The sequence below is a fragment of the Pan paniscus genome, chromosome 21 (genome assembly GCF_029289425.2).
Source record: "Pan paniscus chromosome 21, NHGRI_mPanPan1-v2.0_pri, whole genome shotgun sequence".
NCBI classification, from domain to species: domain Eukaryota; kingdom Metazoa; phylum Chordata; class Mammalia; order Primates; family Hominidae; genus Pan; species Pan paniscus.
Genome location: NC_073270.2, coordinates 941,879 through 959,139, shown reverse-complemented (window position 1 = coordinate 959,139; position 17,261 = coordinate 941,879). Strand labels below are relative to the sequence as shown.

General features: G+C 45.8%; 1 pseudogene; it reads left to right on the top strand.

Moving 5' to 3' along the window:
* LOC129394898 (KN motif and ankyrin repeat domain-containing protein 1-like) overlaps positions 1-10,707 on the top strand; it is a 53,790-nt pseudogene extending 43,083 nt beyond the window's left edge.
* The last annotated feature ends 6,554 nt before the right edge of the window (positions 10,708-17,261 follow it).

Here is a 17,261-nt window from a genome sequence, read left to right as displayed (position 1 = left end):
GCCTTAGTGATCATGAGTGGTACAACATAGGACACAAGTATTTCTATGGCAGTGGTTAATCTGACACCATGGCCAAGAATGACATATTCTCATGTGTCGAAGTTATGTGCACATTCTTTCATAGGCCAGACTAACCCACTGGTTGACAGCTGTCTTTTTTATTAGTGCATTGAGAAAATGTAGGATCCCCTAAGGATACCGAAATGCACAGATACTCAAGTCCCTTATGTAAAATGGTGTAGTATTTGCATATAAACTATGCATATACTTTAAATTCTGCCATATATTTTAAATCATTTCTATATCATAATACCTAATACAGGGCCAGGTGCAGTGGCTGACACCTATGATCCCAACACTTCGGGAGGCCGATGCAGGCCGATCACATGAGGTCTGGAGTTCGAGACGAGCTTAGCCAACATGGTGAAACCCTGTCTCTACTAAAAATACAAAAAGTTAGCCAGGCATGGTGGTACACTCCTGTAATCCCAGCTACTCGGGAGTCTGAGGCTGGAGAATTGCTTGCACCCGGGAGGTGATGGTTGCAGTGAGCCAAGATTGCACCTCTGCACTCACGCCTGGGTGACAGAGTGAGACTCCGTCTGAAAAAAAGCCTGGAGTGCAGTGGCGTGATCTGGGCTCACTGCAAGCTCCGCCTCCCGGATTCGGGCCATTCTCCTGCCTCACCCTCCCAAGTAGCTGGGACTACAGGCGTCCACCACAACGCCCGGCTAATTTTTTTGTATTTTTAGTAGAGACCGGGTTTCACCATGTTAGTCAGGATGGTCTCGATCTCCTGACCTCGTGGTCCGCCCATCTTGGCCTCCCAAAGTTCTGGGATTACAGGCATGAGCCACCATGCCTCCCAAAGTGCTGGGATTACAGGCATGACCCACCGCGCCTGGCCTCAAAAACTTAACACAATGTAAATGCTATATAAATAGTTGTTATACTGTATTGTTTTGTATTACATATTTTTTAAATATTTTCACTCTGCCAGTGGTTGAATCTATGGAAATGGAACCTGTAGATACAGAGGGCCAGCTGTACTAAATAAAATTGCTGGTCAAGTCCAGGCACAGTGGCTCACACCTGTAATCCCAGCACTTTGAGAGGCCAAGGCAGTGGATCACTTGAGCCCAGGAGTTCAGTTTGAGACCAGCCTGGGCAACATGGCAAAACCCTGTCTCTACAAAAATTAGCCAGGTATGATGGCATGTACCCATGGTCCTAGCTACTTGGGAGGCTGAGGCAAGAAGATAGCTGGAGGCCCAGGAAGTTGAGGCTGCAGTGCTCCATCATCATGCCACTGCACTCCAGCCTGGGAGACAGTGACACCCTCTCAAAAAAAAAAAAAAAATTCCTAGTCAAGGGGAAACATAGAACTACATATTGAAATTCTTGGATTTGTATTCATGAAAATACCTGGCTATACCCTGGTCACTAGTAAAACCATAAAATCTCACTGCAGTGTCAGTATTTCCCATCAGGTTTAACCTAAACTTAAAACTGGTGCCTTGTAACCCCAGATTTTATAGCCATAGTACACTTTTCTTTCACTGTTCTCAAAATACTAGGTTACCTGGCCTTTGGGAAGGATTCTGTTTTCCTGCATCCTCCAAATTGCCGAGCATGGTGTCATCCACACACACTGTGATGGGTACATCTTTTTAATTGAATTTTCATTTGGTGTGACAGTGTTTAAAGTATTGTGTTGTAAAAGTAGTGGACGAGTGAACACAATGCCAGGGCTAGATAATCATGTCAGGACACCAGTTATTTAGCAGTAATAGAATTAGGATGACCAGAACACATAATTTCCCTTCTTTCAGTGTGACAACTCCAAAGAAACAGGAATCTGAATATATACAGAAAAAAAAGGACACTTTTCAAGTGACCCAAAATGTGATTGAAATGGTTAAAACTAAATAATCAGTAGCAGGATGATAAAGAGATGGAAGCTCTATAATCCCAACTCTACCTTTTCTACAGAAAGAGGACTTCTTGGGTTCTGGTGCTTCTGACATAGGCTGTCTTTCTTTGATATATTTTTAAACTTTTAAAGAGTAAGCACAGCAGAAATGAATATTAAACTCATGAAGGCCCATTGAAAAGACACTGTAGTCATCCTCATCACCAGTACTGACCGCTCAGTCTCCACTGAGCTTCACGTGACCCAGGGTTGAGTTGATCATCCACAAAGCAAGTGCCTTCTTCATGTGTCCGCAGCCTAAGGAAGTCAGAGTGGAGCTGATGAGAGAATGAAATGAGTTCCAGATGGGCTTCCCTTTTATTTTCCCTTTCCATGGTTGAACAGTTGTATTTGGGATTGGGGTGGGAATTGGGTTGGCTATACACGTACAGTCTCCCAACCTAGTGCTGTGCTGAGGAGTTGAAGGAGGTGAGTTTGGTCTGGATAGGAAGGAAGCAGCATAATTCAGTGTAGGCTAGTTAATTTCTTCCTAATTTCTATGAAAATTGTTTGCAAGGCCAGTATGATTACATAATATTAATAGCTTAATACATGGAGCCAAGCCTGAGTGTTTATTCTCATCACAAAAACTATGAAAGCATGGTATTATCCAATTTTTCAGATGAGGAAACGGAAGCAGAATAACTTCCCTAGGGTCATAAAGCTTTTAGGTAGCAGAGCCTGCATTTGAAACTCAGTGGTCTGGCTCCAGAGCCTCTGCTTCTGCACGGTGCTGTCTGGTCTCCTTTATAGACATTAGAATCTACATGTCATTTAAAATCAGGAGAAATGTCCCAGTTTGGTGTTTGAAGCTTCTCTTAGGGCTGTTGGTTTTTGAGAGCAGATTCTAACTGCATATATATACTTTGACTGTAAAAGGACAGGTTACTTGTGCTTTCAACTAGGTCTCAAAAAGTCTATAAATAGAAGAACTAACGACCACTTGGTGTTTTGGCAGAGGTTCTGTCTGAACACCCTCCAGCACGAGTGGTTCCGCGTGTCCAGTCAGAAGTCAGCCATTCCAGCCATGGTGGGGGACTACATAGCTGCTTTTGAGGCCATTTCCCCAGATGTCCTCCGCTATGTCATCAACTTGGCAGACGGCAACGGCAACACAGCCCTCCATTACAGCGTGTCCCACTCCAACTTCGAGATTGTGAAGCTGCTGTTAGATGCCGGTATGTTGGCTGCCCTTCCACCCCCTCTTCTCTGACAGCACTTGGGTTGTGACTCATCTCAGAGAACCTGGTTGAGCCACTCCTGAATTCTCTGACCATGCTAAAAATCCTTTTTATTGCTTTTCCACATGACATGGCAAGAATTTTCTTGAGTCATTCATAAGAGGCTTGAAGTTTAAACAAAACTGGGTGACACAGATTCTAGATCTGTTTTTGAAAGGAGGTTTTGAGGATCTTCTTGCTGCAGTTCAGCTGCATTCAAGTGAGAGGTGTATCCCTGGTAAGAAGCATGACTCACGTTCGCTCCTGAGCTGAATCATTCGGGCCTGGCCGGTTTGCACTCAGGAGGCAGAGTGCTGCTTACAGGCCCAGGGTCACAGCCTTGGTGCATGTGGACCACTTGATTTGACCTTACTCCATGACTGCTGTCCTTGCAGAAGTGTGTGGTTAGTCAAGATGGGGACTAAGCAAAGCCACCTTAACAGATGGTCAAATGATCACCATTCTCACCAAAATATACTGTTATTGGGGAAACAGCATAGAGCAAAGGGCATGTTATTCTTGTCTCTCAACCATAATAGAATAGTAGAAACTTGTTATCCCAGAATAGAGCCAGTTGACATCTTAGACATGAAGTGAGGGAGGGGCACATACACAGATGGTACCCTCAAGAAACTGTGAGCTTTCAACTTCTTGTTCAAATGGAGCAGCCTGATGCCACATAGACTCCAAATCTTTTAATTTTTGTAATACATATTTTTATTTCTAGTGTGTGACAGAGAAGTCACAGTATCTCAGTCTGATTAATGAGGATGCAGTGTGAACCTTAGAATATGCAATCAAACTGTCCAATTTTCTGAAATTCTGTCTTCATCCACTGTCCAATCGCTTCTGCTCTGTTTTGGGAACTTGGAATTGATGCAGAGAAGAAAGCCAAGCAGATTTATCCTTCCTTTCTCTTATAAGTGTGTTTGTTCCCTCTTTTTGGAGCCATGTTAGGGTATAACTGCTTCCATCTTACAGGAAGGAATTTCAAGCCCCTCCTCTTCAGGCTTTCTAGACTATAAACAGAGCTGGTGATACAGTCAGCCAGAGTGATTGTTTAAACAGAAGTAGATAATATCCAGGGAGGCTGAAAACAAGATTTCACTATCACTCCTGACAGGAACAGCTTAGTGTATACCCTTAGAAGTTGATAAAACATCTTGGCAAATTAAGTAATTTTAATTCCATTGCTGGATGGTTTGGGTTAATCACTTATCTTAATGGTTACTGCTCCCCCTTCTAGGCTGAGATTCTGGCTCCGTAAGGTGTAGATCTAGGATGCTTCAGCATCTATGCAGAGCAAAGTCCGCAAAGTCCGAGGTGCTGAGGAGCCCCGAAGCGCACACGAACTCACCTGCTTCTCCGCCACAGGGCCTTTTCTTTTCTGCATTAAAAACACCCACTTTTAAAAACATGTCCTTAGTATGGAGTTGTTTGGGATCTTAAGGTAAATGTTCATGGTACCTTTTATTTTCCTTCATGATAGAAACATTCTGAACATTTTTAACTTCATATTTGGTCCCACATAAAAGCTGCTTTCTGACACTCCCCATTCCGGTCATTTCCGAGAAAGGGCTGAAGGAACTTTTCAGTGCCCGAAGGATAATTTTATCCCTGAAGACTCCTTAAGAATTACAAGAATAGAAAAGGTCTGGTTCATCGGTTCTGTTGAGGGGACTTAACTGCATTTGCTCTCGACCATAAATTCTGGAGCTGGATGTTATATGATTGGAATTCTGCTTTTCAGGACCCCCAACAGGCCAGAGTAGTAAATTCAGAGTCTCAGAATGAGTAGTGTTTGGATAAGTAGGTGCCACCCTGTCCAACGTTCCATACGTAAGCGTTTACAAACACTTCGTTGATGAGTAGCTCACTACCTGCTTCACTTTCCTAAACACAGCTGAGTGCCTAGATTCCATATGATCGTTTATTCTCAAGAGCAGCCATTAGAACCACCACCCAGACTTCCAAGCCATTGCATTTCAGCCACCAGTTGCAAACAAGATATGCTGTAGAAGCTCACCGTTGTTTCTCTTGCTTCAGGTCTCGTGAAATGGAGGGAAAAAAAAGGTTTTTGGTTTAGTATGAAAACATCTCTCACATTTCCTTCTAAGTCACTCTTGGTCTCCAGCCACCTGGTACCATTTCACTGGGCTCCTGTAAACACCATCCCTTCAGTGTCTTCGTAAGCGGCTGCTGTTAGAAGGGGCTGCTTCCTAAGAGACTTTTTTTTTTTTTTTTTTTTTGCAGATGTGTGTAATGTGGATCACCAGAACAAGGCAGGCTACACCCCCATCATGCTGGCGGCCCTCGTCGCTGTGGAAGCAGAGAAGGACATGCGGGTTGTGGAAGAACTCTTTGGCTGTGGGGATGTGAATGCCAAAGCTAGTCAGGTTAGTGCGCCTGGTTCCTGTGCTCAGGAATGCACCCCTAACCAGCAGGCAGGACTGCGGTGGCCACTCTGGCAGAGCAGGCATAGATGCCACGCTCCCACCACAGTGCACTTGTTTGCAGGCCTGCCCTGAGTCCATACACTGCCTGGTAGTCCTGGCTGACCAAACATACCAGGAAAATAAGGGCTTAAATTTCACACTGGAAACTTCTCCCTCCTTTGCCTTTCGTCCATTTGCGTAGTTTGCATGGAAATACTGTTAGTTCCCCTACATATAAATGATTGGGCATCCCCATCAGATACTCAGTGACTGTTGCTTCCTGTCTCTGTGTTGTAGTGTCTTCATAGCAAACAGTGTCCCAGGTCCAGATGTGTTCACAGCTTGACTTTTTTTTTTTTTTTTAAGAGACAGTCTTGCTCTGTCCCCCAGGCTGGAGTGCAGTGGCGTGATCTTGGCTCACTGCAACCACCTCGGGCTCCCTGGTTGGAGTGATTCTCCTGCCTTAGCCTCCCGAGTAGCAGGGACTAACAGGCACACACCACCACACCTGGCTTTTTTTTTTTTTTTCAGACTAAGTCTCATTCTGTCACCCAGGCTGGAGTGCAGTGGTGCGATCTTGGCTCACTGGAAGCTCTGCCTCAGCCTCCCAAGTAGCTGGGACTACAGGCTCCCACCCCCACATCCGGCTTATTTTTTGTATTTTTAGTAGAGACAAGGTTTCACCGTGTTAGCCAGGATGGTCTTGATCTCCTGACCTCATGATCCACCTGACTCAGCCTCCTGAAGTGCTGGGATTACAGGCATGAGCTACTGCGCCAGCCCCTGGCTTTTTTTTAAGTAGAGATGGGGTTTCAGTGTTGCCCAGGCTGCTCTTGAGCTCCTGAGCTCAGACAATCCGCCTGCCTCAGCCTCCCAAAGTGCTAGGGTTACAGGCGTGACCCACCACTCCAGGCCCACAGCTTGACTTTTAAACACCACCTGAACTTCCAGCCCCTTACTCTACTGAGACATCCTCCACGCTGAAATGAAGTTGGCTCCTTACTTTATGCCCTTCCTTTGCTCATAGCTCTTGGGAAGCTGGTTTCTCCCTGCTCGCCACCACCTGCCCCAAGTAGTTCCATCGCCAGTTCTTTCCCTTCTGTCACCACACTCTTCCCCCTTTCCCTAGCACAGCCCCACTAGAGGCCACCACTGCCCGCTCAGTACGTACTTCTGAAGTCCTTGTCATCTCTTCCCATAGGCGGGACAGACGGCCCTCATGCTGGCGGTCAGTCACGGACGGATAGACATGGTGAAGGGCCTTCTGGCCTGTGGGGCTGATGTCAACATCCAGGATGACGAGGGCTCCACGGCCCTCATGTGTGCCAGCGAGCATGGGCACGTGGAGATCGTCAAGCTGCTGCTGGCCCAGCCCGGCTGCAACGGTCACCTAGAGGACAACGTAAGCTGTCTCCCTTGGGCCTCCTGGCCAGGGGTCTGGGGGACTCTGGACGGGAGCCCTGGGAGTGCCTTTTGGCCAGGAGCGACCAAATCCTCCTCTATTCTCCTCTGGGATTTGTGTCGCCATCTAGGTGCCTCCCTTCACAGCCAAGCTTGGCTACACTTACTGTGTGCAAACTAACACGCTCATAAACTAGTACCCAAAGCAGAATAAATAGGCCCCACCCCAAAAATTCATGAAATGAAAAAGTGATTTAACGGGCGTGTCCAAGAGCCCCTCTACAAAAGGGAAATCAATGGATTTGCAGAATCAAATTCAGTGTAGGTGACTTCTGACAGGTGCACTTGGAAATCTGGATTATCATTACAGGCTGGAGTTACACGGTGACTAAAACCAGTTCCTACTATAGTGAACCTTTTCCCACCCAAAGTGAAGGCACTGTGACCCATCAAAGTGAGTAGCTTGTGACCAGCATATGCCGGAGCCTGTAGAGTAGCTTGACTTCTTGAAGCATTTTCCCATTTCTGCTTAGTCTGTCCCATCAACACCACTCTGCTCTCTTCTCCCAGTTCCCAGGCTGTCCACATTTCCAGATAACTCCTTGACCGGGAAACTCAACCAAAGGGGGTACTTCTGCGTGTCTCTAGGCCAAAGGAGAGGAGTGGTGATAGGTAGAAGGTAGGAACTGGCATGTAGGCAGTGAGATGGTTTAAAGGTCACAGAGGTCGGGTTGGCTTGGTTCCGGTTTTCAAAGTTTATCTCTATGGATCACAGGTTTGGATCAGAGCTTCTTTAGCTCAAAACACCAAAAAGTTAGGAAAATATCCTTTGTAGGTCAGATTCTTCTGGGCCCAAGCCAGCAGGGAGAAAAACCAGCGGAGTTTTTCACTGGTATGAGGGACTGACTAGCTTCACACTCAGCCATCTCCACAGGAGCACACGGAAGCTGCAGCTGTAGCAGATTCCCTTCTTCCCCTCTGTGGGAGGGAGAGCTTCTGACTTCTTTCTTCCAGAAGAGTTTGTTAGCTGTGCTGTGGTTTTTGTTTGATTTTACTTCTATTATCTTTCAAAGCTTGTGAGGGGAAGGATCATAAGATTAAACCAAAGAGAACTGTGTCCTGCTGCTGCTGCTGACCAGAGGGAAATCCTTATTTCAAGACTAGATAGGCTGGGCACAGTGGGTCACTCCTGTAATTCCAGCACCTTGGGAGGCTGAGACAGGAGGATCGCTCGAGCCCAGGAGTTCAAGACCAGCCTGGGCAACATAGTGAGACTCCCATCTCTACAAAAAAAAATTATCCAGGTGTGGTGGTATGCACCTGTAGTCTCAGATACGGTGGTGGTTGAGGCAGGAGAATCACTTGAGCCCTGGAGGTCAAGGCTACAGTGATGTGTGATCGTGCCACTGCACTGCAGCCTGGGAGACAAACCCTGTCTCAAAAAACAGACAGAAAACAAGTTGTGTTGGTCTTTCTCTTGATACTCCTTTATATCCGTTTAAATCCCTGAAATTTAATGGAAATCAAGCAGTTAAGTGAAGCTTTTTTCACCCATATGTAGTGTTTCCCCTCTTATTTCCAGAAGATGGATCTGTGCAACCCACTGGGATTGTGTGCTTACACACAGATGTTACTTGTAGCCTTAAACCGAGGTGGTTAGGGTTTTAGGATCACAGTGCCCTCTCTAAGAGGAAAGGTAAAAGATCTTTGGCAAATTGCAGAGTCTCTAAACACACACTACTGCTGCTTGCCTGGTCATTCATAATTAGAAGAAAAAAAAACTTTCTATCCCCATCTTCTGCTTCCCCCTCCTGGTGGACAGAATGGTTGAGTAAGATAATCCTCTTAACTGGGACCTCTGGAGGGTGGAGGCTTGCCTCATTCATCTTCACATCCTCAGGCCTTCACCCTTAGAGGTCCCAAAAAAGTTTCCCAGAAGACCAAACGAGTAGGGATATTTGGGGAACCTTGCCAATTATTGGAGGGTGTTTTGTTCTGTTACCTTTCGGTTGTCTGGAGGTTTGAGAAACCCAACATGGCTTGTTCTTTCCATCTTAAGGATGGCAGCACTGCGCTCTCAATCACCCTGGAAGCAGGACACAAGGACATCGCTGTTCTTCTGTATGCCCATGTCAACTTTGCAAAAGCCCAGTCTCCGGTCAGTGTTGTGCATTTGGCATTTGTAAATAGGCTGAAATCCACCAGACTGGTGGACCCCCTTCCTCCAGGAATTGACGGGAGACAGATTTTATGTTGATTCAGAAAATGGAAGTTTTAGTCTGGAGCTTTAGAGTTCATGCTTTCTGCCTCCACCCCGCAAAAGGCAGGAGAACTAATGTTTTAGCGGAGGCTGGGCCTTGCTTGTCCTTGCAAGACATATGCTCACAGCTTCCCATAGAGGTTTTGATTCTGTGCAGAATTATCCAGATAGCACCCCCCGAGCCCATGGGGATATTTCACCATGGTTCTGGCATTGTTCCTGAAGCAGATGGCAGGCAGCCTGTAGTCCACAGTTCACTCTGAGTGGGAAGGTGACTTCCCAGGACAGCCGGACATAGCACTGCTGAGCCCAGCTGGCCTTGGAGCTGTGGACACCTGTTCCCTGTTCTCAGCCAGAGCTCTCCTGGCTCGGGCTCACAGCTGGTTGTTGGCTGTGGTGGGCCCAGATCCTAGGTCACAGAGTACACATCTGCCTGAGGTCACCTATTAACCCCCAGTTTTTTTCCTTTCCTGGTCTCTAGGGCACCCCTAGGCTTGGAAGGAAGACGTCTCCTGGCCCCACCCACCGAGGTTCATTTGATTGCTTGTATGCAAATAGCCCTTCATTTACATGCCACTATTAAGCTGCTAATTGTTCCTGTTGGGGTGACAGATACTGAATGTATACGTATTGTGCCTGAGCTCACCAGCAAACAGAAGCATCAAGCCCAGGGGTAAAGGCTGAAGCTTTCACAGTGCAGAGACTGCTAGCCTGGGCACACACACCTCCTTTCTGGCCATCTTCTGTGTAGGGCACACTTTAACCCAGTCTCTGTTGCTGTTGAGTCTCTGCTCCATTTTGTACAGTCATAGGGAATTCTGATCTGAAGGGGCACCTTCTGTTCACTCCCACAAAGAAGTGTCTGGTTCTCACTGAGACGTTTTAAGATTTTTCCACAAATATTTATATTTACTAAATGTGGAACCACCAGAAAGTTCTTCCAAAATCTCATTCCAGCATAGTTTTGGATTTTTCTTTTGTCTTAAAATAAGGAAGTCGAGATGACTTTGATCATTGGTAATGTGGGCCTGGGCCAGACACAACTCTCAAAGTATAAAACTTAGAAAAGATGATGCTCATTTGGTCTTAGCCAGGTAGATGTAATATATGACTTTTTATAAAAAGGGTATCTATATGAACTTGACACAGTATTTTCAGCTTTTGTATTCCATACTGAAGCCATGAAGAACTACACGTAACATCATCATTTGTATTAATTGCACAACTCCAATGCTAAAGGTTGGATTGTGTTAGAGGAATCGGCTCTGTATTTGCCTCTAGAGAAACACAGTGTAGTTCTCTTTGTATTTATGGATTCCTTTTTACCGTGTCACATTTACTTTGGTCCTCTATGTATTTAAATGTTTGAAGTGCCTTAGACTCTTGCCATATTTTCAAAATAAAATTTCATTAAGCTCTTTTCCTTGTCCCTGTTTCATCTCTGATAGCTGTCCGCCCCGAGCCGATTGACTTACGGCAGTGGCAGCACACGCTGATGGATTGAGCTGAGCAGGGAGGGTGAGTGCGCCAGTCGGCTCCGACAGGGAGACAGCATCTTCCGAGGGCACTTGTCCACTTCCACAGCTTGGCTCCTGACTCAGATTGCAAGTCGGGAGGCTGAAGTTTGAGGCCTCCTTAGACAAAGCACTCTTCCGATGGGGAGCCCGAGATGGTTCTTCTCAGGGGCAGAAGCACTAGTCCTTGACTCTGAGTACAACTGCTGGGTGACTAGGTGATACGTGTAGTGACAAGAAAGGAGAGATGAAGCTGGACACTTTTTTTTTTTTTTTTTTTTTTTGAGAATGGAGTCTCTGTTGCCCAGGCTGGAGTGCAGTAGCATGATCTTGGCTCACTGCAAGCTCCGCTTCCCGGGTTCACGCCATTCTCCTGCCTCAACCTCCCAAGTAGCTGGGACTACAGGCGCCCGCCACCACGCCCGGCTAATTTTTTGTATTTTTAGTAGAGACGGGGTTTCATCGTGTTGGCCAGGATGGTCTCGATCTCCTGACCTCATGATCAGCCCACCTCGGCCTCCTAAAGTGCTGAGATTAAAAGCATGAGCCACTGCATCTGGCCCCAAATTCTTTTTAAACAGTAAAGTAAGTTGGGACCATCTCATTAAATGAAGCAGCATGACAGCCAGAATTCAAACCAGGTGTTTTTGGCACAATCGCTGGTGGTGAGTTTTGGCCAAGGCCATCTATGAGAGCCAAGTGCACTGGAGAAATATCAGAGACTTCTTTCCCTCCCTCCCCCGCTTTTAAAAATTAAACATTATTGAGCTCAGGAAAGAGGCCAGAGAATAGACTTTTCCCATAGGTGTTTCATTATGAGGTCTGTTTCAGAGTCAAGATTTGAACCTTTCAGAGGAAAACAACTTGGGGGGCTGTGAGAGCCATGCTGGCAGTGCAGGCAAACCTGGGCAGCAACAGACCAGCTCTCCTAGGACCACAAGGATGACTTTCCTCTGCATGAACTGTGAAAGTGAGGTCACAGCCACCTGGAGGCACATCCCTCTCGGGACATAACCTACTACCTGATACATGCTGAATTTCAGATCATGTAGCTCTTCAAGCCCAAGTTCCTACAGATCCAAAATGGCACAATAAAAGCAGGAGAGAGTGTGTGTGTGTGTGTGTGTGTGTGTGTGTGTGTGTGTGTGTGTGTGTGTGTGTGTGTGTAGAGAGAGAGAGAGGTAGAGCCATGCGTGGTCTGCCCCTTATGGGCATAACCTACCTTTTGAGCAAATAAGGTAGTACCTCTGGTGGTTCCTGGGCCTGGGAATTTTCTTTGTTCCATCTGAGAAAGGAAAGGCATGAATGTAAATGAGCGAGCAAATGAATCCCCGTGTCTGCATGCTGCCCTTCTGATTTCTCATGCTAGATTTTGAAAAAGAAAATGAGTGCTTGTTTTATCAGATACAAGATAGGTATCTGACCTCTAAGTAATGAATGCTAGCTGGTACCTTGTTTGCTTTAATCACACTAGGCATTTAGAATGCCTTTTATCTTGGGATCCTGGTATACTATATAAACAAGCCTGATTATGCCCATTGGTACAGCTGCAGTTTATTGAGGCACAAACTCCATAAAAGGGATTTGTGACAGGAGGCTTGGGCAAGGTTCCCAAGTAAGATCAGCATGGGGTTGGCAACTCCTGATCTTATTTTCCAGCTTAAGAGAAGTCTAGGTGGGTGTGGTGGCTCAGGCCCATAATCCCAGCAATTTGGGAGGCCGAGGCAGGCAGATCACCTGAGCTCAGGAATTTGAGATCAGCCTGGGCAACATGGTGAAACCCCATCTCTACTAAAACTACAAAAAACTAGCCGGATGTGGTGGTGCACGCCTGTAATCTCAGCTACTCAGGAGGCGGAGGTTGCAGTGAGTCAAGATCGCGCCATGGCACTCCAGCCTGGCCAACAGAATAAGACTCTGTTCTCAAAAAACAAACAAACAAACAAAAAAGCAAATTTCCAGCCTGGTCTGAGAATCCCCATCCTTAACAAGCATCCCAGGTGTTTCTGAACATAGCCTTTGGTCCACAGTAAGAAGCTGTTGCTCCCAAAGTATGAGACATGATACATCTGTTATTCCCCAAACATGTTAGGCAGGGTGGGGGAACTACATCAAAACAAACATTGGTTTTTACCTTAGCTCTATAAAGAGCCGGCCTTCCAGTGGTGATCAGGATCCCACATAGGTTTTCTGTGGTGCTGCACATCCATGTTCAGTAGCATTTCTGCATCTCCTGGAATATAGTCATTTCTAGAAGTCCAGGAACCATGGCTGCCACAGATCCATTTTTCCGTGCTTGTAAGGACCAGAGAAGGTGGCTCAGTATATAGGTGACAGTGGCTGGGCAGGCAGACAGCTCTTAGAATATTTTCCCAAGCTAATCTTTTCCATTTCCACTTCCTCGTGGAGCTGGACTATTACTGCTCAGAAGGAGGCCATGAACCATTGCTTTGGCTTTGGAATAAAGAGTTTTCCATTTTCTTTTTTTTACTAAAAGCACCTTTTTTTTTTTTTAAAGCCCTAGGCCTTAGCCAGAAACTGTTCTACTTTCTGCATAAGGAAATTACTAATCATACGTTTTCTCTGCTCTTATTCAGCATGGCTGTAATTTAAAAGCCAGCTGATTATAAAAATATAAAGTACATTTTGTTGCAGTTTCTTACCACAAAGGATGTGGCTGAACCGTAGACCACAATGTTCCTGAGCTGCTCACGCTCGAACCCCTCCCCACTGAAGGCACCAGCTACTCCCTGCAGGGACCAGACAGTCATGGCTTTTCAAGCATGAAAGATGGCATTATTTGGAACTTGTAATGATATCCTTGAGATACCTATCCTGAATTCTGGCAAGGATCTTGCAGTGAAGCTGGAAAACAACGTATCATTTTTGCAGGTGCATGCTTAGACAGAAATGTCTGATTTAGAGGATATTGGGAAGGAGCTGGCATTTTAAGAATCCAGCTGCCCATTGCATCTCCATTAAGACCTTTGTTGATTAAATAGGTAAGAGGATGGAAAACATATCCCTCATTTTCATAAAATGGAAGCTGCATAACAAATATTCCTATTTCTAAAACCAAATGTCAATCTTGTATTTGAGCCAAAATAACTTTTACACTTGTTTCCCATTCCCCAACCCAGAAGGAACTAGTTACCCAGCCCTGGAAACCGCCTGGAAGGCTAAGGCTGTGCCACTGAGAGCCAGAGAAAATCCCTGAGCTGCAGACAGGCAGGTGCTGCTTTGCTGTCACTGGTGCAGGCAGCTCGATGCCTTGTTGAGGCTGGTTGTAGGAGAGCAAGTGCCAGCTGGGCAGGCCGCTTCTCATGTGTCAGGCAGCAAAGAGATTCTTGCTATGGTCCCATCTGCTCTTTTAGGAAGTACTGGATGTGCTTAAACAGGTAATAAGGAAAATATTTATTAGGTAAAATCCCTGAGAGTTGAGAGAGCTCACCCACCCCCAATCCTGCCTAAAATATGTCACCCCCACCCCCAGAAAAATCCAGTCTTCCAACAGGAAGCTTACTAGGATGAAATCTCATGCTTCGGTTTGTAACACCATCTGCCAGGACTGAGAAGTTCCGGTGCCTAGCTGAGAAATACTAGTTGAATGAATGAGTGTAAAAAAATAACTGATGGTGTTAGAAGTCAGGAGTGTTGCCATGAGGGAGCTGGAAGGAGCCCAAATGGGGCTGGTGAGTTCCTGGTAATGGTCAATTTCTTGCCTGGGGGGTAGTTGCACTGTTATGCTCACTTTGTGACCATTCATCAGGCTGTAGACACAGGTGTGTGCTTTCCTGTATGTATATTAACTTCAATTTTTTTTTAAAAGTTTAAGAAAATGAAAAAGGTTGATCAAAAAAGACCTTGGGAAGGAAGGTGCAGATTTGAGAGTCAATATAATCAAAGAGATAGTGAAAGAAGGTAAAAACTGGAAACTCTTAGCCCTGCTATTTCTTGAATGTGAACACATAGCTTTGCATGATGGCCATTGTGGCCCACTCATAACCTTGAATAGCAGTCACGAGGGCTGTTCTCAGATACTCCAGTTCTTTTTCTGGGCACAACAGGATAGGATGTACTACCCACACACTTTTGAAGTTACACTTGGCCATGTGACTTCTCCAATGAAACAGAAAAGGTTATGTGTCAATTCCAGATGGAAGCTTTAAAAGCCAGTGCAGTTTACCGTATCTTGTACTCCCCTTGTCATAGTGATGATCACGGAAGCAAGTGTTGACACAGACATCCCATTAGCGTCATCCCTGAGTGACTACGTGGAATAGAGTTTCCTTGCCAAGCTGTGTTGCAGGTGTATTAGGAACAAGAAATAATCCTTTATTATGCTAAGCCAGAGAAGCTAGGGAGTGACTTGCTGGCACAGCGTAACTTAGATTTTCTTTATCCATACAAAAACTGGTTCCTCGAAGTGAAGTGCTGCTGTGTAACCAAATGGCTTAGTAGTTGATTGGTGGACAGCAACAAAACTGTCACTGGGGACTTAATCATAGAACAATGACAACTATTTGGATGACTATTTTCTCAATAATCCCCAGGGATGGTACATACCAGTACCATCCTAGTTGCAGAGAGAGAATGTAACCCATTATCTACAGTGGATGCCTTAGGGCACTAGGGACTAAACATTTTTGTGAAAGGAAAGCCATTTCCTGTGTACAGTCTGCCTAGATTGTCTCTTAGAAACGTGTAGCTCTCAAACTTTGGTGTGCATCGGAATCCCCAGGAGGGTTTGTGAAAACACACTGCTGGGCCTCAACCCCGACTTTCCAATTCGGTAGGTCTGGAAAGAGGCTCAAGAATTGGCATTTCTAACAAGTTCCCAGGTGGTGCTGATGCTTCTGGTCCAGAAGCCCCACTCTGAGAAATGCTGCTGTAGAGGAAGAGCTCTGATGAGTAGGATTCCTGTCCATTAGGGAGCTCTAAAGTGTCTGTTCTTTCATCTTTGTAGGCTTTCGTCTTTTGCAGTTTCCAGTGACTAAACCTTAGGAGTTAACTTGTTCCCTGTGGAACTTTTGCTTCCCAGTATAAAAAACAAATTCCGCAAAGATACCATTGCCCAATAGGAAGTCTTTCTACAGCTTGTACAATATATCAAGTGTTTATAAATCCTGTATTCATCCAGAATTTGGCCATAGAACTTGACTCACAGCAGTCTTATAAGAAAAAAAAATGACTCATACATTTCCCTTAGAAAGAAATGTTTCTTTATGCTAATCCCATGAGTTTCTGTGTTAGCTCACTCCCTTATGAATGCACATTTTAAAAAATCATGGTTGGCCGGGTGCGGTGGCTCATGCCTGTAATCCCAGTACTTTGGGAGGCTGAGGTGGGTGGATCGCCTGAGGTCAGGAGTTCGAGACTAGCCTGGCCAACATAGTGAAATCCTGTCTCTAATAAAAATACAAAAATTAGCTGGGCATGGTGGTGGGCACCTGTAATCCCAGCTACTCAGGAGGCTGAGGCAGGAGAATCGCTTGAACCCGGGAGGCGGTGGTTACAATGAGCCGAGATAGTGCCGTTGCACTCCAGCCTGGGCAACAAGAGGAAAACTTTGTCTCAAAAAATAATTTAAAAAATCATGGTCTCCTCTGGAAACCCAGGTGGCATGGAGGAGAGTGTGCTGCACTGCTGCCCTCTCAGCTGCTGCCTCTGCATTCCATCCTGGGTTCTGATTCTGCCATCGGGCAGAAGTGCACAGTGTTTTTCCTTTCCAGAGCAGAAAAACGGTCATCCTAGGTGTTCACACTGAGAGGCAAGAGACTGAGTAATCTGTGTTGGAAAGCCACAGGAGCCCAATGAACCCAGGAACCAATTGAAGATCCTCTTGCCTAAGGACACATATGGTATGTCCACAGCGCTAAGTTCAGAGACCAAGTTGAGATGAGTTAGAAGAGGGAGAAGACATCAGTGTTTCACTGGGAAAGGAGGCAACTTGTTTATACCTTCTCTCATCTGTAAATTAACCTCCAAGAGACAAGACACTCAGAAAGTACACTTGCTGAGATTGATTGATGGAAGGCCTTGAATGACCAAAGGAATGTTAATGAAGTTCCCCATATGCTTCATTCAGTCATCATCAGAGATATATGACCACTACATAACCAAAGAGCCAGAAGCTTGGTGTCTGTCTTATAAACCTTGCTATAGATATTGGTCTGTAGAACATTTTTTTTTTTTTGAGGCGGAGTCTCACTCTGTTGCCCAAGCTGGAGTGCAGTGACGAGATCTTGGCTCACTGCAACCTCCACCTCCTGGGTTCAAGCGATTCTCGTGCCTCAGCCTCCCAAGCAGCTCGGATTACAGGCACACACCACCACGCCTGGCTAATTTTTATATTTTTAGGAGAGCCGGGGTTTCATTATGTTGCCCAGGCTGGTCTCAAACTCCTGATGTCAGGTGATCTGCCCACCTGAGCGTCCCAAAGTGCTAAGATTACAGGCA